Here is a 20,786-nt window from a genome sequence, read left to right as displayed (position 1 = left end):
TGAGATGTAGTGATTCTTACATGAGATGCAGGGACCATCCCAACTGTGATGCACTGACTATCCCACATGAGAAGTAGTGATCATCCACCTGAGATGTTGTGACCATTCCACCTGAAATACAGTGTCCATGCCACCTGAGATGTTGAGACCATCCCATCTAGGATGCAGTGACTATGCCACCTGAATTGTAGTGACCATCCCAAGTGAGATGGGATGACAATCCCACCTGTGATGCAGTGACAATTCCAACTTTGATGTAGTGACCATCCCACCTGAGATGCAGTGACCATCCCACCTGAGATGCAGTGACTATCCCATCTGTGATGTAGTGACCATCCCACTTGAGATGCAGTGACCAGGTGTACTAGTAATGAGACACATTAGAATTCATTATAACTGTTTTTATTCGAGAAAACAAGACATTTTCGCTTAATTTATGTGAATTTCTAAATGCAATAAGGATCTTATTGTATGTTCTTAGTTGTATACACTGCATTTCATTATCTTGACGTATTTTCATAAGCACATTATAAAGAAACCTGTACAAGGCGTTATAGCAGGAAGAAAAGTGATTTAACACAGACAGTACAGAAAAGAGTTAATCTTGACTGCCCGAGAGTTCTACTCTGTGCTAGTAACAACAATAGTGTATAGCTGTATTAGTAATTAGACACATTAGAATACATTAAAATTGTGTTTATTCATAGAAAACAAGACATTTTCGCTCAATTGATGTGAATATTTAAATGTGATAAGAAGGATCTTGTACCGGCTAGTTTTGTGTCAACTTGACACAGCTGGAGTGATCACAGAGAAAGGAGCTTCCGTTGAGGAAATGCCTCCATGAGATCCAACTATAAAGGCATTTTCTCAATTAGTGATCAAGGGGGACCATCTCTGGGCTGGCAGTCTTGGCTCTATAAGAGAGCAGGCTGAGCAAGCCAGGGGAAGCAAGCCAGTCAAGAACATCCCTCCATGGCCCCAGCCATTGTAGATGGTGCCACTTCTGGGGAGATGGTACTGGGTTGTATCAAAGGGCAAAGTGAACTATCCAGTAAGCAGAGCTCCTTCTATGGCCTCTACATCAAATTCTGCATCCAGGTCCTGCTTTGGCTTCCATCCATGATGGACTACAAGATGTAGCATGAAACAAACCCTTTCCTCCCCAAGCTGCTTCTTGTCACAGTGTTTATTACAGTAATAGGACACAAATGAGAACAAACTGTACTGGTGACTCTCATCCCAACAGAGCCAGTGTTTAAATGTTGGCAGTGATGCTCTGTTATCCAGTGTAGTAGTGTCAATGCTAAACACAATCTCTGCAGTACAGCCCCATTACGCTTTGGAAACTAATGCTACGAAACTTTTCTTTGCAACAGTAAGAGACCACTGCAAAACATCACAATGAAACTGTAGAGTTTTGGAGCCCAGTTTCAATGGATGTATCTTCAAAAATTCCTGCACCTGAGGGTCAGGGAAGATCGCAGAAGAGGGGGTAGAAAGATCAACAGAGCCAGAGGGTCAGGAAGTTTACTATGAAATTGTATCTCCTAGTAGTACTGTCACAAGCTACACTCATAAAGTCTCACCAACATGACTGCCCAAACATGAGCTGAATAAATAAGGGTGATACTAATGAACAGGCAAAACTGGGTAGGGAAAAGCCCATGAGGCCTCAACAGTACACAAGTAACAACTCAGGAGAGCTGGGAGGAATAGAGGTGGTCTATCCTCAGGGACCAGTGTCAAGTGATCAGCCCTGAACACATACCTACAAATAACATTATATGGTATCAACAGGATACCTATATGTGTATATGTATATACATATGTGCATGCAATAATAATTAGTGAGAAGAGGCCATAAATTTGAAGGAGAATAGGGAGGGATATATGGTAAAGTTTGGAGGGAAGAAATGGAAGGAAGAAATGTTGTAATTACATTTTAATCTCAAAAAATTATGTTAAAAAAATGAAATGGATGCTACAGATTCCAGGATAAAAACCAGGGTCATATTGATCTTGTTGACAAGTTGATTCCACCTCTAACCAACCATGTATACTTTATGTTACACAGTGCTAAAAACACAGACTTGGAGAGGATGTTAGGTTGGGCTTGGTGGCACAGCCCTTGGAAGTCTGAAATAGGATTATTTTGAATATAAAGTCAGCCTGGGTGACACTATCTTACAAAAGGACAGAAACTATGTAAGAGCTGTGTGGATGGGGAAGAGTGCTGTGAGGGTGGGAAGGGAGGAGTGGTGTGAAGATGAGGAGGGAGGAGTGATGTGAGGGTGTAGAGGGAGGAGTGGTGTAAGGGTGGGGAGGGAGGCATGCTGTGAGGGTGGAGAGGAAGGAGTGCTGTGAGAGTGAGGAATAAGTAGTCCTGTGAGGGTGTGGAGGGAGAAGTTCTGTGAGGGTGAGGAGGAGTGCTGTGAGAGTGGGAGGAGTGCTGGAAATAGTGTCTTCTGGACATGCCATGCCACAGCACACATGAAGTCACAGCATCCATGGTTATCTCTAGAAGACCAAGTCAGGCAAAAATACTACACATATGAGGGAGAGTTTCTGAGGACATTCGTTTCTCACTACTAAAAACAATTAGTAGTTGATGACTGCTGGAGGAATTAGTCACCATTCTTTGGGAAGTGCCTACCAGTAGGTTATCCTTCCCCCAAGTGGATGATCCCATACCTGAGTTCGTGTCAGTAGTCCTATTGGACTCAATGGGTCATCTCAACCACAACCAAAACCAAAACCAAAAAGGAAGGGATACCAGATCCTCTTCTTGATTCCCTATAGAATATTAAACATCACATATTCTATAATGGTGGAAATACTGAAGCCAGGGTTTTACTTATGCTATACATAACCATTACCACTGGGGTGTATCCCCAGCCAATGCAGTTCTCATATTCTATCATGCATGTGGAGGATCTTAGCATAGTATTTGTGGTAGTTAAGATAATCATGAATTCCTTTCATCTGTCTCTATCTCTGTCTCTATCTCTCATACACACACACACACACACACACACACACACACACACACACACACACACAGCTGCAATGCCTCCTGCAGGCAGAGAAGACTTACACCAGGGTCTGTAGTTTGCACTCAGTGTAGATTAAGCTTTCACAAAGGTTTTTTAACTCCATTATCCCTAATTTTATTGTTGGCCAGGCTGAGGTGTGTCAGAGTCCAGCTGACCATCAAAATGAAAGAGAGGTCCTTGCAGCAGGCTTCAGTGAGATGACAGTTCTCTAGCCTGTGGATAAAGTACACAGCTGGACCAAGCAGGACTGGCTCGACCAACAATAAGTCTAGGAAGGGGAGAGGCTCACAGGGCCCCACCCAGCTCAACTGTTGTCTATGAATAGACTTTAGGAGAAGGGGGATAACTATCTTTAGTTGTGTCTCCTCTGCTGAGCCCATCAGGGTTCAACACATAGCTATAACCCACAGTCTCACACATGATCCTGGTTATCTTGGTGGGTCATAAAATAAGATGAATAGGTATAAATGAGAGAGATTTGTGAGGAAGGTAGAATGGAAGGTGGGGGTGAGAATGCCAGGATGCATGCTGCACATGTATAAAAGTGTTATAAATTCCCACCTAAAACAAAAACCCCAAACCAAGCCCCCCCCAAAAATTCATATATCTATTAAGTTAGGAGGAGGGCATTTCCAGCTGCCTCCAGAAAATAAACTCAAGTTCTTGATTTCCACCACACTGTCATGATCACACAAGGGATTTAGATTTAGGAAAGCAATCTAAGACTTCCTAAGACTAAACCAGCTAAAATCCAGCATGGATGAGGAAGGGCCTCACGCTGAGGAGTTTGGCAGGTGATGGTTTCTGAGATAGGAAGAGCCAAGTCTTCTTCAGGGATGTGTCTGCTGAGAGGTGGCCCATGCTCCAGTAGATTGTCTTACTCCTATGTACAGTAAGTAGACTCAGTGGACTTAGGCAAAGAGCATGTGAAGTTGGGAGGGAATGGTGAAGACAGGATGGAGGGAACTCAGAGGAGAGAAGATGGGGGATGAGTTTTGTCAAGTGACACACAGACATATATACATGCATGAAATTCTCAACAAAGAGAGAGAGAAGAGCAAAATGAGTGATGCACAGTCAAAAACTCAGAAGCAGGTGTCTGCATGCATGGGTGGGGCTCATAGTGTTGGGAACAAAAAGATGTATTTTAGCTACTATCATTTCATTTTCAGATTCCATTTAATCACAGGGAGAAACTAAATTCAAGGTCCTAGGCCCTAGAGTATTTGGGGACTTCCCAATAGCTAAACAGCTTCTATTATAAGGAAGCACTTGTCTGAGTCCAGACAACTCAAGGGCAACTTCTCCATCTTGCTGGCAGGGTCAAACTAAGTTCATGTTGCCAAGTCCAAGAATTTCATCCTAACTTGATTGGTAAAAACTCTCTTGTTCATCCCCTTATGTCAAACTATGACTGGGCGACACTATTGCATATGCCGGAAAGATTTTGCTGAAGGAACCCTGTTATAGCTGTCTCGTATGAGGCTACATCAGTGCATGGCAAATACAGAAGTGGATGCTCACAGTCAGCTATAAGATGGAACACAGGGCTCCCAATGGAGAAGCTAAAGAAAGCACCCAAGGAGCTGAAGGGGTCTGCAACCCTATAGGAGAAACAGCAATATGAACTAACCAGTACCCCCAGAGCTCGTGTCTCTAGCTGCATATGTATCAGAAGATGGTCTAGTCGGCCATCAGTGGGAAGAGAGGCCCCTTGGTCTTGCAAACTTTATATGCCCCAGTACAGGGGAATGCCAGGGCCAAGAAGCGGGAGTGGGTGGGTAGGGGAGCAGGGCGGAGGGAGGGTATAGGGAACTTTCGGGATAGCATTTAAAATGTATATAAAGAAAATATCTAATAATAATTAATTAATTAATTAAAAAAAGAAAACTGGACCTAGATACTTTGATAGCTAGATCTCAATGATCAGCCTCAGGAATGAATCAGGCAGAAGGGAGTGGCTAACTAAGGGAATAGACCTTGGAGCCTTTAGCAAGGGAGAGGAACGGGGGCTGGGGAAGGTTGGGGGAGAGGAAGATAAAACCTTCTGGTCCCATCTTTGCTGTGCTCAGATCTGTTAGAGATCCCTTTGTGTGTAACAGCTGCTAATAAGTCTCAGAGGAATTTGGAAGCATGAAAAAAAAAATAAGACTGGGCAATGCTACATACACCCCACTGCCCCTCACTTTGTAGTCTCATCCTTTAAATATGTTGTGCAATTTCTCTTCAGGGTCACAGTTAGCTTCTGAGTCTGTTCTGTGGCCCCGATTACAATAAATTTTTTGTCATCTGCATTGACTAGTGGGGTTTTGTTGGATTTATGTTGGATTTAAGTGGATCTCACAACAATATGGGTTGCCGTGTAAGTGTGGAGTCAACCATATTTCTTCTGTCTATAGCTCACTGTCCAAAGCGATGTTCCAAAGGAAGAGAGGACATACTTACAATATCCTGTGAGTGGGCACTTTGGTTCTTTCCAAATCTTACATAGCAGCTTAGCACCTTTGTCCAAGAGACTGTTGTCTGTGAGATCCAGATATATCAGGGATTGATTGACTTTCAGGACTGGGAAGACGTCATCCCATTTCTGAGCAGCGGTAGAACAAGATCCCAGGCTGTGGAAGAAATGAGAACAAGTATGTTCTGAATGATCCAGAGAATGTTGTAGGTAATGTTGTGAATGGGTTTAATAAGTATATAGCAAGCCAAGGTAAGAGAAGTAATTGAAAGAGATAGTAAACATCAAATCAGGCCTACAAAGAGATAGCAGAAACTGACTGTGGGTAATTGAAGGGTCTGCATTGTTTCTGATCAAGTTTTTTTTCTCCTTGGATGAACTTTCCAGACAAACTTTCAAGTTTTCTTTCCTATTTTAGGAATACTTCCTAACTGTTCAAAGACACAATGTTTATACTCTTTGGCCATTTTGCGTTCTTATGTTGTTGAGTACAAAAATATGGTCTAAATTGCCTAAGTTCACCAAGTTTCATTCTCTCCCACATAAATTTTGATCATGCATGCCTTTAATACCAGCATTCAGGAGGTAGAGACAGGCAAATCTCTGTGGGGTACAGTCTAGTATTGTCTACACAGTATGTTCCAGGCCATCTAGAACTACACAGTGATATCCTGTCTCATTAATTTTCTTCTTTTAGTATTTCATACAGATATATATCTTATTCACATCCTCTCCTAATTCCTACTCAACAGATTTCCACCCCAAATTCATGCTCTCTTTTAGCCCCACCCTCAGCTGAAGAGATATCATCAGTACCAGCTTGGGAAGGGAGAGTCACTTTTTCTTTGGTGTTGTGACTACTGATAGGTTGCCCATTCCTTAAGGATAGCCCCATACCCATGTGCATACATGTATTGCTAATTGTACTGCCGTAAATTTATGAATATCTATCTATCTATCTATCTATCTATCTATCTATCTATCTATCTATCTATCTATCTATAGTTTTGAGACAGGGTTTATCTATATATGTTGACTGACTCCAAACTCATTACGTAGTATACCAGGCTAGCCTTTAGAGATCCCTGCTTCTGCCTCCCAAGTTCTTGGATCCAAAGCGTGCACCACCAAACCCAGATTCATATATATCATTATGAGACTGGGTCTCACTATGTGGATTTCAGAGTTTCAGCCCTCTTGTTTCAGTCTCCTCAGTCCCATGACTATAGGCAAGTGACAGATTTTTATTATCTCCAATCTAAATGACCCAACAGAGTTGTTACTTAAACTCTCTCAGCATAAGCAATCTTATTAGGTATGGCGAGAGACAGAAATGAGGCCCAGAGGTCCAGGAGAATGAATGGAAATATGGGGCTGGTGGGAGTGGAGGAAACCTCTAGAAAGTCCCAGAGACCTAAGATGTGAGAGGTTCCCTCGTCTTAATGGGGGTGATCTTGGCTGGAATACCCAATAGTAGGGAGATGGAACCTGAAGAGACCACCTCCAGTAGTTAGACAGGGATCCCCAGTGGCGGGATGGGGACATCAAACCACCTTCAAAATTTTTGACCCAGAATTGTTCCTGTCTAAAAGAAATTCAGGGACAAATATGGAGCAGAGACTGAAGGAATAGCCAACCAGTGACTGGCCCAACTTAAAATCCATCTCATGGGCAGGCACCAAACCCTGACACTATTACTAATGTTATGTTGTGTTTGCAGACAGGGGCTTAGCATGGCCGTCCTCTGAAAGGCTCTACCAGGAACTGACTGAGACAGATGCAGATACTTGCAGCCAATCATTGGGCTGAAGTCAGGAACCCCTAAGATAGAGTTAGGGGAAGGATTGAAGAAGCTGAAGGGGATGACAACCACATAGGAAGATCAACAGTGTCAACTAACATGGACACCTAGGAGATCCCAGAGATTAAGCCACCAACCAAAGAGCATACATGGGCTTCTCTATGGCCCCCAGCACACATGTAGCAGAGGACTGCTTTGTCTGGCCTCAGTGGGAAAGGATGTGCCTAATCCTCTAGAGACTTGATGCCCAGGAAAGGGGCATGCCTGGGGTGGGAAGGATGGGGTGCAGAACTCTGGGAGGGGGCAACATTTGGGATGTAAATAAATAAAATAATTAAAAAATAAGAAATCTTTCCCTCTAACTTAGATTTGCTATATAGAATGATCCAAGATAGTTTTATATGACCAGACTTTTAGGGATTGAAGAGACAGACCTGAGAAACTTCAGGTTACCGGCTGGATTTTTCAGAACCTCATACAGTGAGTGATGCATGTGTGTAGATTGCCACCTTGCAGGGTCAGATGTGAGATGGCTTCATAACCATTAAAAACGAGGCACAATTTCTCGTAGGCATCATCTGGGGAAATATTTTTGAGGCTAAAGAAAAGAATACAAAAGAGGAGATCTTGAGTGCTGGTGAGATGGCTCAGTAAATAGGCAGACTTGACACCAAATCTGTCAACTTCAGTTTGATCCCAGACGAAAGAATCAATTCTGGCCAATTGTCCTGTGGCCTCCATTCACACAAATATGTACCGCACATTCCTCTCCATACAATTATAAATACATATAATAAAAATTTCTAAAAATCTGATGTTGACTTCTATCCATCTACTATACAATAAACAGAAGCAAAGGAATGCAGTATGATTAGATTTTAGCTCCCCCAAATTAAACTACCCCATTCTTCAAGGCATTGTTGATAGACTTGTATTTAGGCTATACAGCATTGTTATATTATAGGTACACCTCGTCAAATAATCGACCCAACAAGATAATTAACATATCTCACACAGCTACCATTTTTTTACTTCATAGCTACAAACCTACACCCCTGAAAACATCAAGAAACGTAGATTTGGGGCAAGATGCTCCTTTTCTGGTGCAACCATATGATAATCTCTATATAAGACAGATTTTTAAAAGATTTATTTTTTAAAAAAATCTTTAAAGATTTATTTACTTATTTATTTAATGTATATGAGTACACACTACACACTGTAGCTGTACAGATAGTTATAAGCCTTCATCTGGTTGTTGGTAATTGAATTTAGGACCTCTGCTCGCTCTGGTCAACCCTGCTCGCTCTGACCCAAAGATTTATTTATTATTATAAATAAGTACATCTTAGAGGTCTTCAGATGCACCCTAAGAGGGCGTCAGATCTCATTATGGGTGGTTGTGAACCACCATGTGGTTGCTGGGATTTGAACTCAGGACCTTTGGAAGAGCAGTCAGTGCTCTTACCCAACTGAGCCATCTCACCAGCCCCAAAAGATTTATTTTTAACTGTGTGACAGTGTGTGTCTACGTTTGGGTAGGAGTGAGTTGTATGGGTATATGCTTGTGTGAGTATAGCTGCCTTCAGATTCCAGAAGAGTTATCAGCACTCCTCTTCAAATTGCTCCACATATTGAAACAGAAAGAACATTGTCAAATTCATTTAAGAGACCATATTTATGCTGATACTCGAATCATATAAATATTCAACAAAATAAAGGGAATTGTGGATAAATTTTCCTGATGAACATAGATGCAAAAATATTCAAAATAATTGTAAACTGAATCTAAGCACACATCAAGAAGATAATCCATTATGGCCAACTAGGCTTCATCCCAGAGATGCAGGGATAGTTCAACATACAAAAATCAGTCAATGGGATACACCACATAAACAAACTGTAAGAAAAAAAACACACGATGATCTAACTAGATGATGAAAAAGACTTTGATGACATTCAACACTGCTTCATAATAACTCTGGGAGAGAGTAGTAACACAACAGACATACCTAAACATAATAAAATCAGTTTATGGCAAGTCAAGAGCCAACATCAAATTGAATTGAGGGAAACTCAAAGTAATTCTACTGAAATCAGGAACAAGACATGGCGTCCACCCTGTCCATATCTACTCAGTATAGCACTTGAAGTTCCAGCTAGAGCAATGGGACAACTGAAAGAGATCACAGGGCTATGAATTGGAAGAGAAGGTATGATATGATAACATAAGTGCCACCACAATTCCACCAGGGAACTCTTAAAACTCATTAAACACCTTCAATGAAGTGGCTGGCTACGAGGGTAACTGAAAACATCAGTAGCCCTCCTTTATACAAATGACAAACATACTGAGAAAGAAATCAGGGAAACAACACCCTTCATAATAGCTACAAACAACATTATTTACTTTGGGGTTACTCTAACCAAGCAAATGAAGAAGCTTGTATGGCAAAAACTTCAGGTCTTTGAAGAAAGAAATTGATGAAGGCAGAAGATGAAAAGATTTGCCATCCTCATGGATCAGTAAAATATAGTAAAAATGGCCACCCCACCAAAAGCAATGCATGGATTCAACACAATGTCCATCAACATTTCTACACAATTCTTTATAGGTCTTAAAAGGACAAGACTCAACTTTATATGGAAAACCAAAAATCCCAGGACAGTTAAAACAATGTTGTGCAATATAAGAATTTCTAGATATCACCATCCCTGATATCAAGCAGAGGTGATAATATTAATAACAGAGCTATGAGAATAAAAACCACACGGTATTGGCATAAAAACAGACACTATAATCTATGCAATTGAAAACCCAGAATAAATCCACACATCTGTGAACACTCAATTTTTAATGAAGTCAGAGCATAATGGAAAAAATGAAGCCTCTTCCACAAATGGTGCTGGTCTAATTGGATGTCTGTATGTAGAAGAAAGCAAATAAATCCACATTATCACCTTGCTTAAAACTCATGTCCAAGGGGCTGGAGAGATGGCTCAGTGATTAAGAGCACTGACTGCTCTTTCAGAGGTCCTGAGCTCAATTTCTAGCAACTAAATGGAGGGTCACAACCGTATGTGATGGGATCTGATGCCCTCTTTTGGTGTGTCTGAAGAAAGCAACAATGTACTCATATACATAAACAATACAAAACAAAAAAATCTTCATGACCAATTGGATCAAAGACATCTAGATTAAACCAGACACTTTGAACCTGACAGAATTGAAAACAGAGAAGAGCCTTGAGGGTATCAGCATAGGAGATGACTAGACAACTGATAGCACAGGCACATTCTTTTCACCAACCCCACATATGACAGAGAGCTAATATACAAAGTATATAAATAACTCAAGAAACTAAACAGTAACAAACCAAATAATTCAATGTAAATGGAGTACAGAGCTAAACATAGAATTTTCAATAGAGGAATCTCCAGTGGCCAAGAAACACTTAAACCAATGTTCACCATCATTAGCAACCAGAGACATGCAAATCAAAACTACTTTGAGATTCCATTTTACACCTGTCAGAATGGCTAAGATAGCTCTTGATGGTGAGGATGTGGAGCAAGGGAATCACTCCACTATTACTGGTGGGAGTACCAACTTGTTGAACCAATATGGAGGTAAATGTGATGGGTCCTCATAGAATTGGGAGAGCTTCTACTTCAAGACCCAGCTATATCACTCCTGGTTTTATACCCAGAGGTCACTCCATCCTACCACAACACACTTACTCAAATATGTTCATTGTAGCTTTATTTATAACAACTAGAAACTGGAAACAACCTAGATGTTTCTTAACCAAAGAACTTAAATAAAGAAAATGAAGCATATTTATACATGGTGTGTTACTCAGATAAAAAAAAATGACATCCCTGGCCCAGAAAGATGAACATGATATGTCATCACTTATAAGTGGATATTAGCTGTCAAAGAAGACCACACTACAATCTATAGACCGAGAGAGACTAAGTATTAACAAGGAGCTCTAAACAAGACACACAGATCTTTCTGGGAAGGGGAGATAGATTTTTCAAGTGTCCTGTCAGTGGGTGGGTGGGGATGGGAAGGAATCAGATCAAGGAGGGAGGGGCAGAGGGGAAAGAGTCCTGGGAGAAGATTGACTGGAATAAGGGGGCATTTAGGAGGCTGTGTAGAAACCTATTGCAGCAGAAACTCTCTGGAATCTAAGAGTGTTACAATAGTGAGGACTCCTAGTAATAGAGGATACAGAGCCTGAACTGGCCATCTTTGGTAACCTGGGAGGGCTCCCAGTTGTGGGACCAACACCAACCCAACCACAAAACCTCCAACCCATACCTGTTCTACCAGCAAGATGTGCTGAGGCAATGGTGGCTCAGAGATTGTGGGAATGGTCAAACAATCACTGGTCTAATATGAGGGCCAAGCCATGAGAAGGAGCCCATGACTGACACTGCCTGGATGGTCAGAGATGGAAGCTGAATGGCTCAGAGACCTAGGAAAAGACTATGTGGATTGCTGTCTATATGCAGGCGAGGTCAGGTATAAGATAAGGTGAAAGCCTGTGATTGGGCAGTGGAAAAGGAAGGTGGGTTGAGAATTTTAGAGATGAGTACAGAGAGTAGAGGGAGAGAAGGAGGAAAGGAGAGGAAGAGACAAGATGGAACCTATAGGAGAGGAAGAGGAGCCAGAACCACACAGTTTTGGGAGCCATAAGTATTGGGGATTTCTTAAATAGATGGTTAAATTATAAGTAGGGTGTGCTTGCCCTATCTAGGAGTGTAGCCTGTATTTATATCAATTGAGTTTTGAGTTCATTGTGCAGGCATTTTGTGGGTTGAGAATTTACTAATATAAATCTGACTGAGATGGGCAACCGTGGAAAACCCTGAGGAGATAGAAGTAGAGTCATTGCATGGGGTTAGCCATGAAGGCAGCAAGGTTGCCAGGGAGAGTGAGTAGCTGGTGATAGCGCAGGATGGTGCCTTTAAAAAATATTTCCTGCAACAAGACTAAACACGACTGACGAACCCCTCCTCCCCACAAAAAAAAGTTTAGTAAAATTATTCCCAAAAACATACATTAGTGCCTAGACCAATTGACATCAGAGAGGCTTCCTCCGGCAGTTAATGTGAATGGATGCAGAGACCCACAACCAAAGGCAGAGCTTGGGGAACCCTATGGAATAGGAGAAGAAAGATTGTAGGAGCCTGGGGTGAAGGACACCTGGGAAACATGGACCACAGAATCATCTAAGTAGGCCTCATAGGAGCTCACAGAGACTGAAGCAACAATCACGGAGCCTGCAGGGGTCTGTACTAGGTTTTCTGCCTACATGCTATGGTTGTTTAGATTGGGCTGTTTGTGAGATTTGAGGGAAAGGGAAACTAGAGAGAAACTGGGCTGAGCGAGCATAGGGAGGGAATGCTGCAGTTGGGAATGTGTTGTATGAGAGAAGAATAAAAAATACAAAAATGAATAATTGCTTGATTTTGAACTGGGGGATATTAAAAATAATAAAAAAAATTATGAACTCTAGACGGGAGGGGGGAACGGAGCAGTTCGAAGTGGAGAGGGATGGATGGGTTGGTATGATATAGGAACAATGCTCATTATGACATTAACAAAATAAAATGGTAGAGGAAGCAGGAGACAAACTACCAATTGTAGTTTTCAGAAGTGTAGAAGGAGGAGGTGGGCTTTGCTTAGCTTACAGTAACAGTGAATATTGTAAAACTAACCTGGCCTTTGAGCTCCTTGAATGAAATTCTGTGGGAAAGGTAGTGTCTCCAAGGGTTCTCTTGAAAGACAGACATCTTTCATTTGCCACTGTATGAGTCCATGATCTATGCATATTTGGGCATTCACATGATTAAAATCACATACCACTCCACATGCACACTCCTGTACACATGGGCTTGTATGCATACAGACCCCTTTCTAGTTAGAAGGCATATACTGTAAGAATAAAATGAATGGTATGATAAATTACCAATGCCATGGCACTATAAAACTGTATATTCTATACTTTAATTCTATTGTTAGTAGGATAGGTTTACTTATGCCAGAACCATCCCTAACATGAGATAGGCTGTGCACTGCTATGCTAAAATATCTTTGTCATCATATGATGGAACTTCTCACTCCTATCATCTCTTATGGAAGCACCGTCCTGACCAGAGTGTCACACAGCATGTGATGTTCTGTGGTATGAGGAAGAGAAACACACAAGGATATTCCTAAAAGCACTAGTAAGATTTCTGCAGGAAACTTCCTGGAGTCTGGGATGAATAATCACAGAAATAGAATAGTATCTCAAAGAAGGATTGGAAGCTAAACCTTGGATCTAGGGAGCTGGAGAGAAGGCTAGATGACCAGGTGTGAGGGTTCTCAGCTTGCATACTCAGAAGCTCACAGAAAGCTGGACACAGTAGTGAACATCTATCTGTAACCCCAGTGCTCTTGTGGTGAAATGGGAGGTGGAGACAGGAGAATCCCTGGGAGTTAATGAATTACCTATCCTGGAGCACAGCAGTAAAGAACAAAAGAAGCCTACCTAGCACGAGGTGAAAGGAAGGAATGAACGAACACCTGCCATTGTCCTTTTACCTCCAGAAGTGGTTTTGGCATGCACAAGCATGTCGAGTGTGTCACATGCACACACACACATACCTACATACAGACACATATGAGAACATGAGTGTGCATGTGTGCTCATGAATAAAAAAGCATACACACACCAGCTCACACAACACAATGAGCAATATAACACACAAGCACACAATATGCAACACACATGCACCACCACCCCCGCCCCCGCCTAAACCTGCAGAGACTTGATGTGCCTGGGTTGTGGGATACCCAGGGTGTGGGCCACACTCTCAGAGGAGAAGAGGAGGGAGAATGGGGAGAGGGACTTTGTGAGGATGGCAGTGAGTGGGATATAAAATCAACAGAACCAAGATGTAACCCTGACAGGATACCCATGCTCCAGTAGACAGTTCTAAACCCCTACTCATACAGTAGAATGACTCAAAGTTTTTTTTTTTTTTAGGATTATATGAAGTTCAGAGCGCATTGTTAGGCTTGCAGACTGGAGTCTAGCACAGCTGTCCTCTGAGAAGCTCCACCCACCAGCTGACTCAGACAGATGCAGATACCCATAGCCAAACAGTAGATGGAGCTCAGAGACTCTTATGGGAGAATGGGAGTAAGGATTGCAGCCCCTAAGAGAATAGGAACTCCACAGCAAGATCAACAGAGTCAACTAACCTGACCCTTGGGACTCTCAAGAGACCAAACCACAAAACAAAGAGCATACATGGGCTGGACCTAGGCCTCCCCACATATATGTAGCAGACATGCAGCTTGGTCTTCATGTGAGTCCCAAACAACTGGCCCTGAGGCTATCCCAAAAGCTGTTGCCTGTCTGTGGAATATGTGTTTCTAGTTGGGCTGCCTTGTCTGGCTTCAGAGGGAAGAGAAGCATCTAGCCTTGCAGAGACTTGGGAGTGCTAGAATATGGAGATTCCCAGGGGGAGCCCCATCCCCTCGGAAGAGAATGGAGGGGGAAGGGGGAATGACTGTGGGAAGGGGGTGGGTGGGAGGAGGACAGTAGAATAAAAAAGGTCGGCATGGAAAATGGAGAGTGTATAAATGGCAGGGCAGGGAATATGGGTGGATACAATCAAAATGCATTATACACATAAAGTTTTTAAATAAAAAGAACAAATAAGAAAAAGGAAAGCCCAAAAAAAAAAAAAAAAAAAAAAAAAAAGGGCTGGTGAGATGGCTCAGTGGGTAAGAGCACCCGACTGCTCTTCCAAAGGTCCAGAGTTCAAATCCCAGCAACCACATGGTGGCTCACAACCATCCGGAACGAGATCTGGCGCCCTCTTATGGAGTGTCTGAAGACAGCTACAGTGTACTTGCATATAATAAATAAATAAATCTTTAAAAAAAAAAAAAAAAGAAAAAGGAAAGCCAAGTTCCAGCCCACCTCCCTGGATAAGGAACAGCTTACTTCTCCCCACCCTCATATGTACCTGCTGGTTCCTATTAGACAGCACCTTGCCGGAGCTTATCTTGTCACTACCCAGTGCTCGAAGTGAGACAGGCCAGACCTTAGGGGCCGTCTTTTCATATCCTTGAATGTTTTAACACAGACTCATATATTTTCAAAAGGAATCCTAAGGTAGGCACATCTACCATGAATAAAAATTATCCATAAGGAACTTACTTCGTTTAGAAGAAACCTTTTCCTCAGGCACTTCTGAAAAGGAAAAGAGGTAGAAGAAATTTGCATGTTTCCCCAGATGCATTCCAACTGTCTTTCACTCTGGCTCAACAATTCTGTGGGTAAACACAGTGCTTTCTGAATGTATTATGAGGCTTGCCCCACAGGAGGGAGCTCTTGTCTGGTTCTGTGATCACAGATTCTAGAAAAGGAATGTGTATGGTGGTTTGAATGTGAATGGCCCCTGTATACTCAATGTATTGAACGTTTGGCTACCAGCTGGTGGACTGTTTAGAAAGGATTAGGAGGTGTGGTCTATTTGAAGGAGGTGTGTCACTGGGTGGGTTTTGAGGTTTCAAAATTGGCATTAGGCCCAGTCTTGCTCTTTCTCTACCTCCATCTTGTAGATGAGCTATAAGCTCTCAGTTTCCATGCTTAGGTGAAGCCCTAAACTAATATTTTATTATTTGTCCCCAATTACACATCAGTACATGTCAGTGTACCTAAAATTTTTTTTTAGGACATCTCCAAGAATAAGCATAATACAAAGGGTCTCCATTGCAGGAGATTTCATCTCATCTGACCATGTCTACAGCCATTTGAAAGTTACAAGTTGAGGGAGGTACTGTGCTGCTGATGGGTAAGGGAATTTGGAAGTAACACAATGGGACCAGGGATGCTGCTAAAGATGAGAAAACAAATTCACAGAATGCTCCCGTTAGTGATATTGGTGGCAACATACACCTTAGTTTCTGAGGCAGAATCTCCCCCATTGGCCAGGAGCTCAGCAGAAAGTAGGCTAGGCGGCAGACCTAAAGGATGACAAAGTGTGGACACTTTGCCCCTTCTTAGAATTGGGAACAAAACACCCATGGAAAGAGTTACAGAGACAAAGTTTGGAGTTGAGACGAAAGGATGGACCATCTAGAGACTGCCATACCTGGGGATCCATCCCATAATCAGTCTCCAAACGCTGACACCATTGCATACACCAACAAGGTTTTGCTGAAAGGACCCTGATATAGCTGTCTCTTGTAAGGTATGCTGGGGCCTGGCAAACACAGAAGTGGATGCTCACAGTCAGCTATTGGATGGAACACAGGGCCCCCAATGGAGGAGCTAGAGAAAGTACCCAAGGAGCTAAAGGGGTCGGCAACCCTATAGGTGGAACAACAATATGAACTAATCAGTACCCCCTGAGCTCGTGTATCAGAAGTTGGCCTAGTCAGTCATCACTGGGAAGAGAGGCCCCTTGGTCTAGCAAACTTTATGTCTCAGTACGGGGGAACGCCAGGGACAACCAAGAAGTGGGAGTGGGTAGGTAGGGGAGTGGGGGGTGGTCTGGGGGACTTTTGGGATAGCATTTGAAATGTAAATTAAGAAAATACCTAATTTAAAAAAAACAAACTGGTTCCTTCTGGTCCCTGCCCTCCCACAGCTGACCTCAGCCATAAACTCTCCTGTTTGATCTTAATGTTCGAATACAGGGTGTCATATAGCCTAAGACAGCCTCTGTCTCAGACTGCATAGGTAGCCGCAGATGACCTAGAATTCCTGAGCTCTCTGCTTCCACCTCCCAATGCTGCGGCTGCAGGTGAGTGTACTACACTCGACTCTTGGTTTGTTATTTAATTACTCAGGAATTAAAAATCAAAGAAAGAAAACAATAAGTTACAAATGATTCCAGTGAACTTCTAGAGGACTGGGAAGGGACAAAGGAGGGAAGAAAAGGGACACAGACCACTGGGGGCAGGGGAGGTGGGACAGAACATCCTTACAGAGGCAGAATTTGTTGCCTGCCACTCTTTGTCAAAGATCGTGAGGACATGGTTGGGGATGCTCTGGGGACTGGAGCCAGGGAGACCTCAGAGAGGGCAGAGCAGCAGCAGTATCTACTACTCCTTTGTGTAATTACAAAAGCAGACTTTTTGTACCCAGAGTACACAACTGGGGCTCAGCTTCTGCTCACCCTCTCAGCGGGTACTTGCGGCTGAGGGCTGAGTAGACTCTGAAGTTCAGTCATCCCTCTCTAAGCACATGGAACCCTGCGGATAATACTGAATCTGTGCCCATGTTTTCAGGGGATGAAAAGATGGGTAGATAAGGAGTTCAGGGGTTACTAAAGTCCCTTCCAAACACGTCCAGAGCTTTGCAGGTCTCCTTGGCCTCTCCACTCCTGCTCTCAGACGCCTCCCCAGGACCATTCTGAGTCCTCACCCCGGCTCTACGTTCTGCCTTCCCTACCCCCTCTTATTCCCATTCATGTCTCATGGGCTTCAGAGAACTACAGAGTGACCTGTCAACAGGCTTCGAATAGACTGTCCTACATCCTGATAGGAAAGCCTGTGACTCCTTGCCCGGGCCGAGGAGTCAGAAGAAAGGCTTAGTGGGCTGTCTGGCCTGTGAGGAGTGAAGAGAGGCAGAGAGCAAGCTGGCCATTCCCTCTTGGGCAACTCATTCAGGGCTTAGCTCGAGATCCACCTCCTCCTGTCTGTGTCATTAGGCTTAGGGCCTGCCCAGAGACGTCGTGATGATCTCACCTTGAAATCTGTAACTTAACCACATCTGCAGAGCCACTTTTCCAAATAAGGTCACAGCCAGGGGTTCCCGAGGCTCAGACAAGGACACATCTGTCCGTTCTGCCCGCTCCATAGCACAGTCCCAAACCTGCATTATTTCCCTGTATCTCCCCTAAAATGTGGGTTCCCGAGGCTCAGACAAGGACACATCTGTCCGTTCTGCCCGCTCCATAGCACAGTCCCAAACCTGCATTATTTCCCTGTATCTCCCCTAAAATGTGGGTGTCCTCTGAATATATCAAGCTGTTCACAGGTAGAATATGGAATATTCTAGAAAATCAATTGAATAATAGCAGACTGGGAATAAAATTAGGGAATAAAATTTCATATAAGGGTCTACGCTCTGTGCCCAAGGAATTCATCTTAGAAAACAAAACAAAACAAAAGATCACCAGGTATGGTAATGCATATGGTAATCCGTACAGTTGGGAGGCAGGGGCAGGAGGATAGATAGGTGTTTAATGTCATCTTTGGCTACATGGCAAGCTTGAGTATAGCCTGGGACACCTGAGAGCCATCTCAAAACACAAAACAAAAAGACGCAAAGGCTCTCAGACCCTTATGTCTCACGCCTCTCCCTGCCTCTGCCACCACACTGCTGATTCCTGAATTCTTGTCTCCCTCATGGGTACAGCGGTCACCCTGCTTCCTCCTTCCCTCCTCCTAGGTCTCTTTCCATACCTCCACATGCATGAACATACATGTAAATGTCTATCTTCTCTCTCAAGAACAGGATCCAGCCAGGGGCTGGGGGTACTGGGTAGGAGTCTTCGACTTATAAACCCGAGACTCGAATTCAAATCCCTAGCACTCAGGTAAAAATGCTGACCACTGGTGTGCCTGGAACCCCAACACTGGGGAACACATAAAAGGCAGATCCTGCGAGCCTGCTGTTGGGCTAGCCTGGTCTAAATAGTGAGTTTCTGGTTGAGTCATAGACCCTGTCTCAAGACAATAAAGTGGAGATGACAGAGGAAGACACCGGATGTCCTCCTCTGGCCTCCCCATGCCCGCACATGGGTGTTCTCTCTCCTCTTTCTGTGTTCCTTCACCTCCCTGCCTCTCTTCTCTCTCTTTTTCTTTCACACACACTGAAGTCTAACCTTGTAATAAAACACTTCCTGGCACACATGAGGCTTTGGGTTTATTCCCCGAACATCAGAATAAACAGGAAATACGACCCTAGCTCACAGGCCTAGCGTTTGAGCCTGTTGTGACTTCTTAGGCTTCTCAGCTCTCCTGAGCTCGGGACTCATGGCTGCCCCTCATACTCACATGCCTCCTCCACTGTGCCCCACCCTGACATCATTTTAAGGTCCTTGAGCCTCAGAGGAGGCCCAAGAAACTTTTATATTGAAATCTTCCAGCCTGTACTGAATCAAACATTAAAATGCACCCACCTGCCACATGAAGTATTTTTGGGCACAGGAATATTTTAAGGTTTTTGTATGCCAGTTTCAGAGCTTATGTGACTGAGGGAATCTTTTGAGAATGCAAGCAGGGTGTCAGCCGGCTCCCATGCACTGTGGAGGTATATGCATTGTAGGTAGGGTTAGTATCCAGCCTGCAAGTCTCAAACCACAGCAATGTCTTCATGACCTCTAAACTATAACACTAGGCCCCGCTTTGTTTGGTCCCCTCATGAGAAGCAGCTGCAAACTCCAAGACTACTCCAAATCCATTCCCAGTCCTTACACCATTCTGAAATGTGCCCTTTCTTCCCAGACTGCACCTACCTGGCTTACAGCAACTCATTCTTCAGCTCTTACCTCAGATGGAGGCCTCTTGGGAGTGCACAGGGTCAGGTGCCCCTCTCACCTCACCCCATGAATGGCACAAAGCTCCTTTCCAGCTAGCTCGTCTCTGAATCCTAATTGCAGGGCATCTGTGTGTGCCCCTTGGTTCTCCCTCTGCATTTTACTTGGCACGGGAACACCTCAGGACTCCAATTCCCGTCACATGCTCACAGGTCATGATCACTACCCAAGAAGATCCTTTGATTTTTTTTTTCTACTTTCTCTTGTAGTGAAGCAGGTTTTAGCATTATTCATTTATTCTACCCAGTAACTCACCAAGAATCATAATAGCGCACCACTTTTAAGTCCATGCCAGGGAAATGTGTGCTTTGGGAATGGACCTGCTTGCCTGGATACTTCCTGATTGACCAGCGGTGTGTCCCTGGTCAAACCCGTCACCACAGCAATCCCTGTCACCACCATCTGATGTGGCAGATCTAGATCCTTCTGTTTTACAGAGCTGCTTTTCTCATTCCTTTGTAGTTGCCCTTACTACCTACAGTAACATAGGGAGTTGGATCGTGAAAATGGCAGCTCCCCCACCCCCGCACAAATAACACACTACTGCTTGACCGTATTTGAGACACAGTAAAAGCCAGTCATACATCACCACATTTGCCCTCAGGGAGCCAATGCTGAGATGGAAGAATGTTTGGTGCTTAGTCACAAACTACTGATGTCACTTAGTACCTCTGGATCTTTGTGGCTCAGATAATTAACTCTACTAGTGCCTCTCTGTGGTACCAGTTCAGCCTTTGATTTTGCAAGATGAAGGACACGGTTCTCAAAGCAAAAAGGTGCTGCAGTGTTTGCCTGGAGACTGAAGGAGCTGGGGCGAGGTGACCATACAAACCTGTTTTTGGTCAGGATG

This window comes from Mus caroli, unplaced genomic scaffold (assembly GCF_978045245.1).
Source record: "Mus caroli unplaced genomic scaffold, Mus_caroli_1 scaffold_14, whole genome shotgun sequence".
In the NCBI taxonomy this organism is placed as follows: Eukaryota; Metazoa; Chordata; class Mammalia; order Rodentia; family Muridae; genus Mus; species Mus caroli.
The sequence above is the reverse complement of the archived record's forward strand: the minus strand, read 5'-3'. Positions refer to the sequence as shown.